A 14,083-nucleotide genomic window follows, 5' to 3' on the forward strand; every position below is an offset into this window, starting at 1 on the left:
AGCACAACTTTTCTTTCAAGCCTCCGCAGGAGGAGAGCACAGCTTCCCTCCCAAGCCTCTTTGGGAGGAGAGCAATCCCCACAGAGGCTTGGGAAGGAAGCTGCACACCTGCCAGCCATATGGTTGGCGGGGTGTAGCTGGCGGGCATGCAGGAAAAGGGGAGGCCACCAACAAAGCCGTGCAGCTCCCTCACTCGCTGGGGCACCCCTGAGAGGCCGGCGCCCTGGTGCGAAGCACCACTAAGCCCTATGGGAAAGACGGCTCTGGTCACCAGGTACAGTCTACTTTGGACAGGGCATCCATCGCTCCTGGACGATCAGCAGGTCCACAGCAGGCACTGGAACAGCTCTGCTCCTGGCTGGTCAGGAGTGCAGTTTGCCCAGCTGTGCCTGTTCCTGGGGAAAGGGGAGTCTGGCCGCAACTGCACATGCTGTAATAACACGAAAATTGTTCAGGAACTTCAGCTGGACCCAAATGTGGCAGTCAGAGTTTGAGCTAGAGCCCTGCCTCCCTTTCTGCACATTACTTCCGTTGCTATTTCATCCGCAGTAGCTTCCAGTTTGTTCCTGAGCCCAGTTCCTGTCTTTGAAATGCCCTCCCCAGGAAGGTTCAACTAGTGCCAACCTTGATGTCATTCTGGCTCCAGGCAAAGGTGTTTTTATTTGCCCAGGCTTTTCACCACCTGGTGTAACCCAGGTTTGCTTACCCATCCTGCTGAATAATACAGTTTGTTTTTAGCTGCTTGTTCTGCTAGGTTTTGTTTTTTGTTTTTAAATCTGTTGTTCTTTTTATAATTTTACCATATATTGTTCTGGGACTTTTTAATGAAGGTAACATAAAAAAATACTCTAAACAAATGAACAAACACATGCAAAGTGCTGGTTATTATCTTGACCAGAATGCTTGAAGGGATTGCTTCTCTCAAAAGACCCTACCCATCCACTCAAGTCTTGAGTAAGCTGTGCTCTGTGCCCAACCACCATCAGAGGCATGGTTGACATGGCCTCTGTTGTGAGGTTGGTTCCTCTTCCGTGATATTTAGATACAAGGCTAAAATACTATTATTTCAGTCTGTTTATAGTCTTGTCTGACTTTTAAATTGACTGTGCATTATCTGCTGTGCCCTTTGGTTAACTTTCTGCAGTTTCTAGTTCACTGTGTGAACTGTTTTATACTGATGTTACCTCTAGCTACCCTGAACATATCATTACAGGCTGGACACGGAGGACATAAATATTATAGTAAATTAAAGTGATAAAATAAATATATCGGCATAAAAACAGGCAGTGCCTCTGTAGGCCCTGTCTCCATTTTAAAGACTGAAGCAGCGCTTGTGGACAGCATTGCATGAGTTTAGTGTTTGACATTTGGGATACTTGGGATGCCTCTGCAGGGCTGGACAAAGCCTGGAAAAGGAGCTGGCATTTCTGCTATCTATTTCTCTCTATGTGTGTGTCCATAGTTGAGGTGAGGGTCAATAAGAAATGACATATCCTTCATAGTTTAAATGACAGAAGTTGTAGCCATAGTAGGAAAAAGCCCCATGGGGAAAAGATGGATTACGAAGGCAAGCTTAACATTCCACACTAGAAAAAGTTCTCAATTTTTATTTGTTTTATCCATTATTAAGGGACTTCTAAACAAATAAAACATGGCTTCAGTCTAACCTGTCAAAATATATGCTTCAGTTATTAGGCTTTTGCTCAACGGAGCACTCATATTTCAGAAACACTGGAAGATCAAAGAGCTGAATCAAGGAAAACCCACTGCTCTCTTCCACATCATTTACTATGAGCATGGTACATGAGGATTTGCTTATTGTAACAAGTGCCTAACCTGGGCTTGCAATAATTTTTCTTGCACGCTCATCTACAGCAGATACATATAAACTGTAGTGCTGAAAGCATCAGTAAGGCGGGATATTTGCTTGAAAAAAATTAACACAATTGAAAGTTACAAGTGTTATGCCTTTTCATACTACAGGTTTCCAGAAGGAAGCTACACAAACAATGGGTGACTTCCAATTGTGCCCATCTGAGAGCAAAACAGACTTACACTTACACAACAGGACTCAGCTCTGCCCCTGTAGCCCCCAACATGCCCAGCATATCTGCTTGGGAGCGTTGGGGTACCCTCTGGAGCGATGGGGGCAGGGGACCATAGGGGGGAGAAGACATACCACCCAATATGTGAGGTTATATTTCAATGGTTGGTCATCTGGATCTAACACTGTTATGTGGGAATCTTCTTTTACATGGGCATCCTTTTTAGATGGGCACTGCATTGCCTTTTGGACCTGGATTGTGGAATTCAGGTTCGACACAGGTGCTGTTAGCATACCAGGCTGATTATATACAAGCTCTCAGGCAGGGCTCTTAGTACATTTTGCAGCAGGACTAACCTAGGTGAACAGAAAAAGGGAGTAGTCACCAAGCAGTAGCAGTCCTTTGCTGTGGCAGTAGTGGAGGAGGAACAAGCAGGCAGAAAAAGGCAGTCTGTCTTGCCAGGAAGTGCCTATAAGCTAAAGAAATACATCTTCCAAAGGGTAATAAAGCTTTTATATTTGCAGCTATGGAACTCAAGTGTTTAACAGAGTGGGACAGATGCTGTCAGCTGTAGCTAAATTCTACACAGCTGAACAGAGACTGCAGACCATCAGGGTGCTGGCTAAGCTCTTGGTTCTCTGGTTCACTGCTTGGCTTCATCCCCAAATGGATTAAAACTAGGGATGTGCTGCTGATCATTACCAGTTAAGGATTTTTACAAGGGCTAAAATAGACAGGGGCAACATTTTCAGCATTTAGGGTCTATATGAGAAATGTACCCAGGTGCTAGGAGACACCTGGCCATTCATGTATTTGATTGTCATACGGCTTTCATCTGACTTTAAAAAAACAACAACGGCAAGTGTCAATTGAGAGTTGGTGTATCTTTAGCACTTTCTTTAAAAAGAGAGTCTTTGCATTTTTGCCTTTACTTTGAAACTGCAACCCACAAATATGCAAAAGCGTATGAGTTAGTTTTTAAGAAACTTTCCTCTGAGCCCATCCCTGTACTCAAAGCTGTCCACCCTAAGGTTGCAAAGTCCATGATATGAAGGCGTTTAAGCAGCATGTTTCCAAATGCATTTTATTTTCCAAGTCTGCTCAGGGAGTCCATGGAATAATTTAAGATTAGACGCTCAGCCATCCTTGGCCCTTAGTTCTACATTCAGAATACTGAAGGGTTTCTGGAAGGCAATTAAGTGCCTCCCCTCGTCCAGCTTGCAGCTTTAGTCATGGTGATTAGTAACTCACATGCTGGAATTGCAATCTGCACTGTGAGCACAGCATGTTGCAAAGTAAACTAAACCAAAATACAGAGTGACATATAATGAGATTAGAGAGATGAAAAACTCCAAGTATGTTTGTGATAATTAAAATTATAATCATAGCAACATGCCATAATATTTAAATAGTTCCTGTATGATATGGAAAACCATGGTAAAAGCAATTACATGGAAACACAGAGTACGGGTAGTTGATGGAAACAAATGAAAAATCTGAATTTTTCCTAACGCTCTTCCCAAGTACCAGCACCGCCATAGGCAATATGCATAGTTAACATAAGAAGAGCCTGCTGAATCAGGCCAATGGCTGAATCAGGCCAACTGTGATCTCACAGTGGCCACCCAGAATGCCTGTGAGAAGCATGCAAGAAGGACCCGAGTGCATCAGCACTCTCCTCTCCCAGGGTTTCCCGCAACTGGCATTCAGAGGCATACTGCCCCAACATTGGAGGCAGAACATAGACCTCATGGATAGTGGTCACTCATAGCCTTATTCTTCATGAACCTATCTAAACTTCTTTTCAGACTGTCCAAGTTGGTGTCACGGTCTGGTTCACGGGCGATCAAAGTCCCAGCAGGGGACGACAGGACGGGGGGCAAGATGGCGGGGTGGGAGCAGGAACGGGGGAGCCAGAAGCCAGGAAGCCAAGAGTCCGAGGGTCAGAGAGCTGAGAGTCAAGAAGCCAAGGGTCAGGAAGCAAGGAGTCACAAAATCAAGGGTCAGAGGATCAAGAAGGAAGGAGTCACGAAGTCAGGGGAGCAAGGAGTCAAGGAACCAAATGCACCAAGGCAGGGGACGTGTTGCTGTGGCAGAGAGCTAAAGCAAAATGCTGATCTTATATCCCTTCCCAGCTCTTGCCACCAGGTGCTGTGAGTTACCAATCACAGAACGAACTTAGGAAGGCCCCAGTCCTGCAAAGTCCTATTGGTCACAGAGCCTGGCTCCTACATGCACACCTGACAGTTGGTGGCCATCATTGCCACTTGTGGGAGTGAATTCCATAGTTAAACTATATGTTTTTTGAGCAGGTACTTTCTTTTGTCTGCCCTGAGTCTCCCGGAATTCAGCTTCTTTGAATGTCCCTGAGTTAGAGTTTGTGATGAGAAAGGGAGAGAAACCTTTCTCTATCGGCTTTGTCAATGCCATGTATCATTTAATTTACGTACCTCCATTGTATACCTCTCTCATTGTATACCTTTTCTCTAAATTGAAAAAGCTCTAACACAACCTTTCTTCATAAGGGAGTTGTTCTATCCCCTTGAGGGCGTTTTAAAAATACACATATCACAAACTGATTTGAAATTGCAGAAAATTGGGGCAGGGGGACAGAAACTGGGAGAAACTGACATTAGCAAATTTGTCTATTCCGGCCTGAAATATAGAGTACAGTGGTACCTCTGGTTACGTACTTAATTAGTTCCAGAGGTCTGTTCTTAACATGAAACTGTTCTTAACCTGAAGCACCACTTTAGCTAATGGGGCCTCCTGCTGCTGCCACGCCGCCGGAGCCCGATTTCTGTTCTCATCCTGAAGCAAAGTTCTTAACCCGAGGTACTATTTCTGAGTTAGCGGAGTCTGTAACCTGAAGCGTATGTAACCTGAAGCGTATGTAACGTGAAGCATATGTAACCCAAGGTACCACTGTAAACTAAAATGCCTTTCACTATATTAAGTTTTGTGTCATATGGAATAGGTTTGATTCTCATAACAAGAAATAAAAAGATCAACAACTCTATAGCTCCAGGAATGACGGGAGAATAATTTTTAAAAAAACTTTGGATGAAAAGGGTTTTGGCCTAAGACAACAAGCAGTTCTTTTAAAAGAGTAATTTAGAGATGACATTGACCAGACCAATGCAACAAAAATGGATTAATGTATATGTTCCATACATGTACTCTTAAGGCATTCTAATTCTAAAAAAATCTCCAGATGACTTCTCCCACATCCCCCACTAGTGCATTTTACAAAGAACTGTTCATTCCCATGTCACACAACTTTCAAGCTGCCCACTGCCCTGATTCCTTACAAATTACTGAGTTGAATCATCCAGCCCCATTTTTATGTAATCAACTCTAAAAACTCTGCAGAGGGCACAATCATGGGCATCTTCTAAGGAGGCCTATGTCAAACCTAGTCAGATGAAACTCTGAGTAAAGAAAAATGCCGTATCTCTTGGGCCCTGCTCTGCTGTAAAACCTAACAAAATATTGTTTCAGCTTCCAAAAATATAGACTTTGAAACCCACACACCATGCAAACGTTTAAACCCCCGTGGTCTGTTGCAGTAGCAGCAGTAGCCATGCACATGGCTTTCTACAATGTCTAAGCTCATAGAAACCCTCTCAGTTTTAAAACAGTGGTGCATAGGATTTCCCTCCCTTCATTTTTTAAAAATTGAAAAGCAGCTGCAGGAAGCTTTAATCTAGAGCAGAAGGAAGGGACCTTTTCTCCTTGGGTCATTTCCCCCAAGCAGTTTTAGCCTCAAGCCGGGAGGAGAGGGGATTGAAGACCTGCATATCCCCTCCCCCAGGATATTTGAGGAAACAATATTGAGCAGAGAAATGGTCGGCATGCATACATGAATGCCTCTAAAAACATTCCCAGAATGCCCCGAACTTCACACCTCTAGACTATACTTGGAGTTCCCTAAACTAATTATGGACTGACAACCTTTACTGCCCGAGTATTAATTCAATGTTGAACTGGACACAGATTCTCTTTGCCACCCATAGGGAAAGGTTGTTCTATCTATCAACAGAATGGAAAGATTGATACATTCCAGATCTCGGCCTTTGCTGGAAAATTATCCAGGTGAAGTGCCAAGGTTGTAGCAAATTTGAGAGATATGCATGCAAACCAAAACACATTTTCCTTTAAGCTCAGGTGGGAAACAGTTCAGTTCTCAGTGAGTTACCAATTGCACTTAATGTTATTTCACACCTCTGATGCACTCCACCACCAATTTCAGTCTTAGCCAGTAAATATAATTATAATATCCTACTGCAGGGCTGAAAGGGATGCAGGTGGCGCTGTGGGTTAAACCACAGAGCCTAGGACTTGCCGATCAGAAGGTTGGTGGTTCGAATCCCCGCGACGGGGTGAGCTCCCGTTGCTCGGTCCCTGCTCCTGCCAACCTAGCAGTTTGAAAGCATGTCAAAGTGCAAGTAGATAAATAGGTACCGCTCTGGCGGGAAGGCAAATGGCGTTTCCGTGAGCTGCTCTGGTTTGCCAGAAGTGGCTTAGTCATGCTGGCCACATGACCCGGAAGCTGTACGCTGGCTCCCTCGGACAATAAAGCAAGATGAGCGCCGCAACCCCAGTCGGCCATGACTGGACCTAATGGTCAGGGGTCCCTTTACCTTTACCTTACTGCAGGGCTAGCCAATGTAGTGCCTTACAAAATGCTTTGGATTCTAACTTACATCAGTCCAGCCAGCATGGCCAACGGCAATGGGTACACCACAAGATCTAGAGGGCATCATGTTTGCTACCCCTGCCCTACACTCTCTCTTCTGAAACTGGACCTAAGTTACTGGGTGAGTCTTAAGAAATGCAGCACTCACATCTGTAAACTGTGCGAACTGGCTCCCCGAGTGAGGGTCAAACTACAAGCGACATTATTCCCATGGCCAACCTGGCCACTTTTATTTCCTGATGCTGATGTTAACCTTCAAAGCAGGCGTCAGGACACCTAGGTCCAGGGGTCAAATAGGGCCATTGGAACCTCTCTAGGGCCTCACCCCTCATCATCCCTTGTCTGCATCCTCCTCAAGTGCCTTTGCCTTGCTGGAATGTATCCTTAAAAGTGGTATAACATCTCTTATGCATTTGTATGGATGAAAGCTCCAGTTCCAGCTTGAAGTGGCATAGTCCAGACACAGGTCTGTTATCTCAGTGGGAAGACCAACTTACCACATTGGAAATGGGGACAGAGAAGTCCAATGCCTTATTTTCACAACAGAGAATTTACAAAAGTAAACAGCCATAAAGAGAGCCTGTGTGGTGTAGTGGTTAAGAGCGGTAGTCTCGTAATCTGGGGAACCGGGTTCGCGTCTCCGCTCCTCCACATGCAGCTGCTGGGTGACCTTGGGCCAGTCACACTTCTTTGAAGTCTCTCAGCCCCACTCACCTCACAGAGTGTTTGTTGTGGGGGAGGAAGGGAAAGGAGAATGTTAGCCGCTTTGAGACTCCTTAAAGGGAGTGAAAGGCGGGATATCAAATCCAAACTCTTCTTCTTCTTCTTCTAAAGGAGAACAGCTCTCACACCTAACTTTACAAATTCAGCAAGGAGATTAAAATTTGGAAGAAACATACTTTACAAAAGACCATGGAAGACCATTTGACTTGCCGCGAAGTGTAGCGAGTTCTTTTGACCGGCCCCACATGGGGTGAATGAAATTTTTCATCCAGTCAGGAGAAAGATGCAACATCAATTCCCATTCCACACATTTTCTCATCCATGTATGTTCAATAAGCGTAAAGAAGGCTGCCCATTGTGGTAATTGCCTGGGTGATATGGGTACTTAATATGCCAGTGCTGCATTATCAGTCAGGGCTTGTCGACAACTGGCATGGGAATTAACTTAAGTCATTCAAGCAACCCAAATCATTCTGAGTAAATCTAATGGAGATGTCCCAATCTGGCATCTCAAGCAGTCCATTTATCACTCCTTGTGTCACTTATCCCTTATTATTCTTGTGCTGATCTTTACAGGTGTGTAGTGAAAATGCATAAAGAGCAGCACAGGAACAAGGATGGAGAAATGACATATGATACCAATGATAATAGGGAAAAACAAAGCATTACAAGGAGCAATGTTGCAGATTATTCTAAGGGAAAGGCTGACAAAAAGATGAGTCTATAAGTAAGGACAACCCCACTGTCTGTGCAGTGCCGTCTCTACTTTCCCTCCAGCAAGACTAAATGCGAGGAATGGAATGAGAGCATGCAGGATAGCCATCTATTCAGATGGCTATGTGAGTTCCTAGTTGAGATTTTTGACATAACCTGTCAGTGTTAAAGTTCTCTTCTACTCTTCCCTCAAATTCCGAGTTCAGGGAATTTATGGGTTCGCAGTGTAGGTGTAGGTGATAAAAAGTGGATGTCATGAGAGCCAAGAAAGCTTGCAAAACAATAGACCTGACTGATGAAATCTGGGTGGGTGTGAAGGCAAGAAATGTTTTCCTGAGGAAGAGAGAAAGTAGGTATGCAAGGCCACTGAAAACAATGCCCCGTTGGTGCCAAAAGGTCCAATACCAGCCTTGTACCGGTGGAGGAAATTCCAGGTGGAAAAACCACACAGCAGTCTTTGGCATGGCAAAACCTGTGCCTTTGTCACAGCTGTCACAGAAGTCAGTAAGTTCAGGCAGTTAATGGATTATGTCAGCCAGCAAACAGAAACTGTGAGTCACTGGGCAACATCCATCAACTAACCCTTTGGAAGCTCAGCATCATAAATGTGCGTAGGAATTAAACAGAAGGTAAGAGAAGATTTGACAAGTCTTTACAATGTTAACAGAGATAGAAGCTGCCTTGGAACATTCTACACGAGCCAGAATTCAGAGGTGGAACCTTTTCTGGAATAAGCAAAGTCTGGACTATGGCCCTTGAGGAATGCACTTTGTTACAATGCACAATTTTGTATTTGGTTAACTGCACCAAATCCATCCACAATAGGGTTTCAGGTTCTGGTCTGCTTCCAAAGCTAGTCCTTCTCCAAGTAGATTCACTGAAGTTAATGGACATGACTTACCTAGGCCTGTTAATTTCAATAGGTTTACTCTGAGTAGAATTTAGTTGTCTACAATCCAAAGGCTGCATTACCTTCCCTACATAGCACGGCGTTTTTACAGAAAATAGGACAGAGTAAAGCAACTGTGACTCACTTGCTATGTATGCAGTGCTATTTTAGCTGTTACCAAGTGGACTGTTTGCCCTATTGCCTCTAAAGTTGATCCACTGAATTGGGCTAACAGATGGGAGATGTCCAGAGTGATATAAACTGGCTACAGTACAAAGAATAAGCAACACATCCAATTACTCCTCTAATGTCTTGATACGGTCCTCTGGTTATCTCTAGACTGATCAAGGAATAGGAGGAACAAGCAGAGAATTAGGCTGAATAATTTCTGATACCTTGTTTTGTTAAATGCAATTTTAAATTTTATTTATTTTGCTTCCTTTCTTCTCCAAACTCTTTAATTACTTAAATTGGACCGTGAGCTCACCAGGAAACAGGAATGTGCATGGGTTCTGGGTTTATTGGAGGGTGTGTGTGTGTGTGCAGGTTTGACCTATCTTTAATGAAATACAGTAGACTATAAATAAAACAATACTGAAGTGGAGAGAGTGCATTAATTTGCTTTGTAAAACACAATTGGTTTTGACATCACATGGAAGAAAGGGCAAGCTTGTTTTCTGCAGCTCCAGATGGTAGGACCTGAACCAATGGATTCAAATGACAAGAATTCCAACTAAACTTTATGAAGACCTTTCTGAAAAGCTGTTTGACAGTGGAACAGACTATATTGGAAGGTGATGGACTCTCCTTCATTGGAGGTTTCTCAACAGGTTGAATGGCCATCTGTCAGGGATTCTGTAAATGTGATTGCCTTCCAACTCTACAACTCTTATTATCCGATTCTATGAATTTCTTATGAGTTTGGGAATGAGAGTAGCAAGGATGTTGTTCTTGAACTGACCTGTTCTTGAATTATACCATTTAAAGCAGACCATATTGCAGGTAATTCCTGACATTTCTCTTAATCATATGAAAAGCAGGAGCAGGGCATTTGCTGCAGAGAGGGTAAGCGGTATAAGGAGGGGGAAAGCATATGTTCCTAAGACTGTTCCCCACTTTTAAAAAAAACCAGTAAATTGAGAGATAGCAATATGACCTCACTGCCTGGCCCTTTGAATGCTTTGCACTGTGCTCAGCTTCACTTCTGAGAACAAAACCCATTATGTTAAAACACACAAACAAATAAATAAACTCAGTTGTTATTATATCTGAGATTTTATTTGTTGATAGAGGTACTTGTTGAAACTTGAGGTACCCTCCAGTCCTATAATTCTATGATTCATGGTACAGAGCTGCAGCACTTATTTCTTCCCCAATTTTATTTCATTTAAAACACACAAAGAACTGAACAAATTTGGTTTATGTGTGTATAATCTCCAAACAATTTAAATAGCTTAAAACAATAATTCAAGATATAACAAGAGGACTTCCGGGGAGGAATGATGGCAGACTAGCTATCGACTGTCAGCAAAGATAATTATGTGGTGACTGAAGATAAAGATATATATATTGCTTACTAAAACTTTCTTTTGAGTTAAGGGAGGTCAGGGATCAACCTCACCTGCTTGGAAGAAGGCATTTATCACAACAGAGACAAGGAAGTTTTTGGTTGCGGAGGAATATCTTGAGCAAGTTACCTTTGTTGGGCCCATGCATCTCCTTCTTTTAATTATTTTTGAGACTAGAAGCAAGTACAAATTGGATTTTTTATCTGCCAGTTAATTAGCACTCAGAAAACTAATGGACTGCTGGAGGACGAAAAAGCACCAATTAATAGGCTAAAAATAAACCAAAAGGCTTATCTCAATTACTGGTAACTACAAAATATTGCATTATCTTAGAGGCTCAAGGCATATTAAAGCTCCCTCTCCCTCTCCCTCTCTCTCTGTAAACTCTGAAGCACCTGCTATGTGATGCCTTTATCCCATTAGGGCCTAAAGGTGAAGTCAGCAGATCCACTCCTTGTTGTTGAGTTTAAAACCACTCATTTGGGAAAGGGACAGTTCTGAATCGCTCAGTTCTGTAAACTAGACTAGCTTTACTGCAATTCTTCAAAGACTCAATTTGGTTACTGCGATGTGAAGCACAAAGGTGAACTGTTAAGAACCCACTAGTAGGAAGATAGGAAGCTGCCTTATACCAAGTCTGACCATTGGCCCATTTAGGATTCAGGATTGCCTACAGCTGAGATGAGGAACCTGCAGCCCTTCTGATATTGCTGGATTACACCTCCCATCATCCCTGGTCATGGACTATGCTGGTTAGAGCCAATGAGAGTTGGAGTCCAACAACTTCGGAAGGGCCATAGATAGTCCACCTCATTCTACACTGACTGGCAGTGGCTCTCCAGGATTTCAGACAGCTGTTTCTCCCAGTCCAACCTTGAAATACAAGAGATTGAATCTGGGACTTTCTGCATGCAAAGATGATGCTCTGATTTACAGCCCATCTTAAAGTCATCTTGGTCTCCAATTTAAGGCCAGGTCAGAAATTTGTTGTTATTAATTTGCATTAATTTCACATTTTTGTGCTAGTGTTTCGTTGCTCTCCATTTCGGAGCTATTCTGGGCTCACCTCTTAAAGAGGTAATACACAACAAGACCCTTCTGAAAAATCTGTCTTTTTTTCTTGAACAACTTGCTATCAACTGCAAATATTCATTCGCCACTACTTTCTCTCTCATTTCTAGGTCATTAGTGCATTTTAAAGAAGGAACGGATCCTTGGAGAATCCCACTATTTAGTTATTTCCACTGTACAGACTGCCCATTTATGCTTACCATCTGTTGCCTAATCTCTTAACCAGCTGCTAATCCACTAAAGGGCATTTCCTTTGATGCCAGGGCAATTTCTCATTTTTAGAGAGTCTTTGATGAGGGCCCTTGTCAAAGACTGTATCAACTCTATCTCCATTATCCACATGTTTGTGACATCCTTCGGTGAGATTTGCAAGGCATGGCTTCCCTTTCCAAAATCTTTGCTGACTCTGCCTTAATATACAGTGTTTATCCTTGCAGTTAATCAGTCTGTTTGCAAATACAATTCCAGCTTATTGGTCCAACACAATACTGATAGAAAGTAAATAGGAAGCAGAATGGCCCAAACGGTACTGGGTCTAGCTTTGGTACATGTTCCTCTCCCCCCCCCCCGCCCAGCATTTGTCAATGATTTCTTTTGAACTTTTGGCAGGTTGTGGGTGTGGGTGTGGGTGTGTCTGGATAATAAACGATTTGCTATCTGACAGGCAGAAATTCAACAAATGGATATTTTCTAAGTCTGTACTTATAGTACCATACTAGCATATTATACCAATAGTGTAAGTCAACAGTCAATAGTGTGATACTGGATTTCTGACTCACACAAGATACATCCCTTGTATGTCCTTTGTTTATTAACAACAGTAGTAAACCTCTCTCTTCAACTTCAAAACAGATGTACTGGTGTGCTATGCAATTTTGATGTGTGGCCCACTCGTAAAACAAACATGGAATTCTTCTTTTTTAATAATCCAAACACTTACGTTTAGATCTCTCAATTCAGCACCTCTGAGAATGCCTGAAATCGCTCATTTTGTGTGTGTGTGTATCACACAATAATAAAGGGAAAGTGTATAAGGCATTGATTGTGAAAAGAGAAACCATGTGAAATCTGCAGCTGGCCTTCCAACATTTGCATTTCTGCCCAGACCACATCGTTTGGTTAAATCGCTAACCTGAAAATGAGGGGTTTCAGTGGAAATGCTGACAGATCCTGAACTTTTGTGGCACAGGAACCCTCAAGGCCACTTTGAACTAAGGTCAGGTTTGGAAGGAAAATGAAAGTCAGGGGTGGCTAGACACAAATATAACATTACAGGCTCCCCTCAGCCCTGCCTAGCATCTACTGTTGTATACAATAACAGCTAGTAAGGTTGATAGTAGCCTTTAGTGGTGAATAGTTCTGGAATTTGGCCTACAAACATACTAGCTTCTGCTTTTCCATCAACAGCTCATGTTTGTCTGAAACATGACAAACACATGTTCACATCTTCCTCTTGCTTAATGCACAGGGTGATACCTGCCTGAGCCTTAGGAACTCCTTGGGTCTGCTCTCTCCCACCACAGCATTATCTTCTTGAAAACTAAATGGGCTTATGTACGTCATTGTTAAATTACAGTAAGACCCATCATGACGTTGCCACAAGGTAGGGGGAGAACAGGTAGGGGGAAATTAAGTCTGTTTCTGACAAATCAAGGCAATGTTGAATCAGGGAACAGATTTATTCATTCCATCCCCCCCACCCCGCCGCCAGTAGTGTACTCAAGTGCATTATTTTGCCTAATGCAAAGGTGGAAACATTTTGGCAAGTGCGCCATACACTAAATTAGGCTGGGCTCCTATGCACATGTAGCTTACAGAGCAACCCCCCCCCCTTGAGCACAATGGGCCTTACTTCTGAAAAAATATGCTTAGAAATGCACTGTTAGTGTGTGTGCTACAGTACACCTTACTTTGGGATGGTTTTTATTTCTAGTATACTGAATGGAGGACCAGTCTGTAGCGTAAAGCTGGAAAGGAGAATATATCTAACTATGATAAACAGACCCATGGAGCACTTTGCTTCTGTCAAGGTGTGCCACAAACCCCTGCTACCTGTGTCACAAGTTATAGTCTTCTGTCCTACTCCTTGCAGGTAAAAAATAACATGTGTGGGCCTACCAGATAGTGACTGAAAACCCTTCTCTACCTTGGCAGTTCCAGACAGACATCAAAACAAGGTGGGCCTTCACATGTGACAAAGTTCAGGCTTGGTGGCATTAATTGTTCAGCTTGACCAAGACAATCAACCAAACTAACCGAGCGGGGGGGGGGGGAGAGACATTTTGAGTAGATAGGAAACTGTAGCCTTACAGATAACCCGCAAGAGGGGAAAGATTAAGTGTTCATAAAAGTGTCTCTCTCCAAAAGCTTTATT

General features: G+C 43.1%; 1 protein-coding gene across 1 annotated transcript in view; it reads right to left on the reverse strand.

Annotated features, from left to right (window-relative positions):
- LHPP (phospholysine phosphohistidine inorganic pyrophosphate phosphatase) overlaps positions 1-14,083 on the reverse strand; it is a 115,503-nt gene that overhangs the window by 11,577 nt on the left and 89,843 nt on the right. The gene's annotated exons all lie outside the window — the stretch shown is intronic.

Source organism: Podarcis raffonei, chromosome 5 (genome assembly GCF_027172205.1).
Source record: "Podarcis raffonei isolate rPodRaf1 chromosome 5, rPodRaf1.pri, whole genome shotgun sequence".
NCBI classification, from domain to species: domain Eukaryota; kingdom Metazoa; phylum Chordata; class Lepidosauria; order Squamata; family Lacertidae; genus Podarcis; species Podarcis raffonei.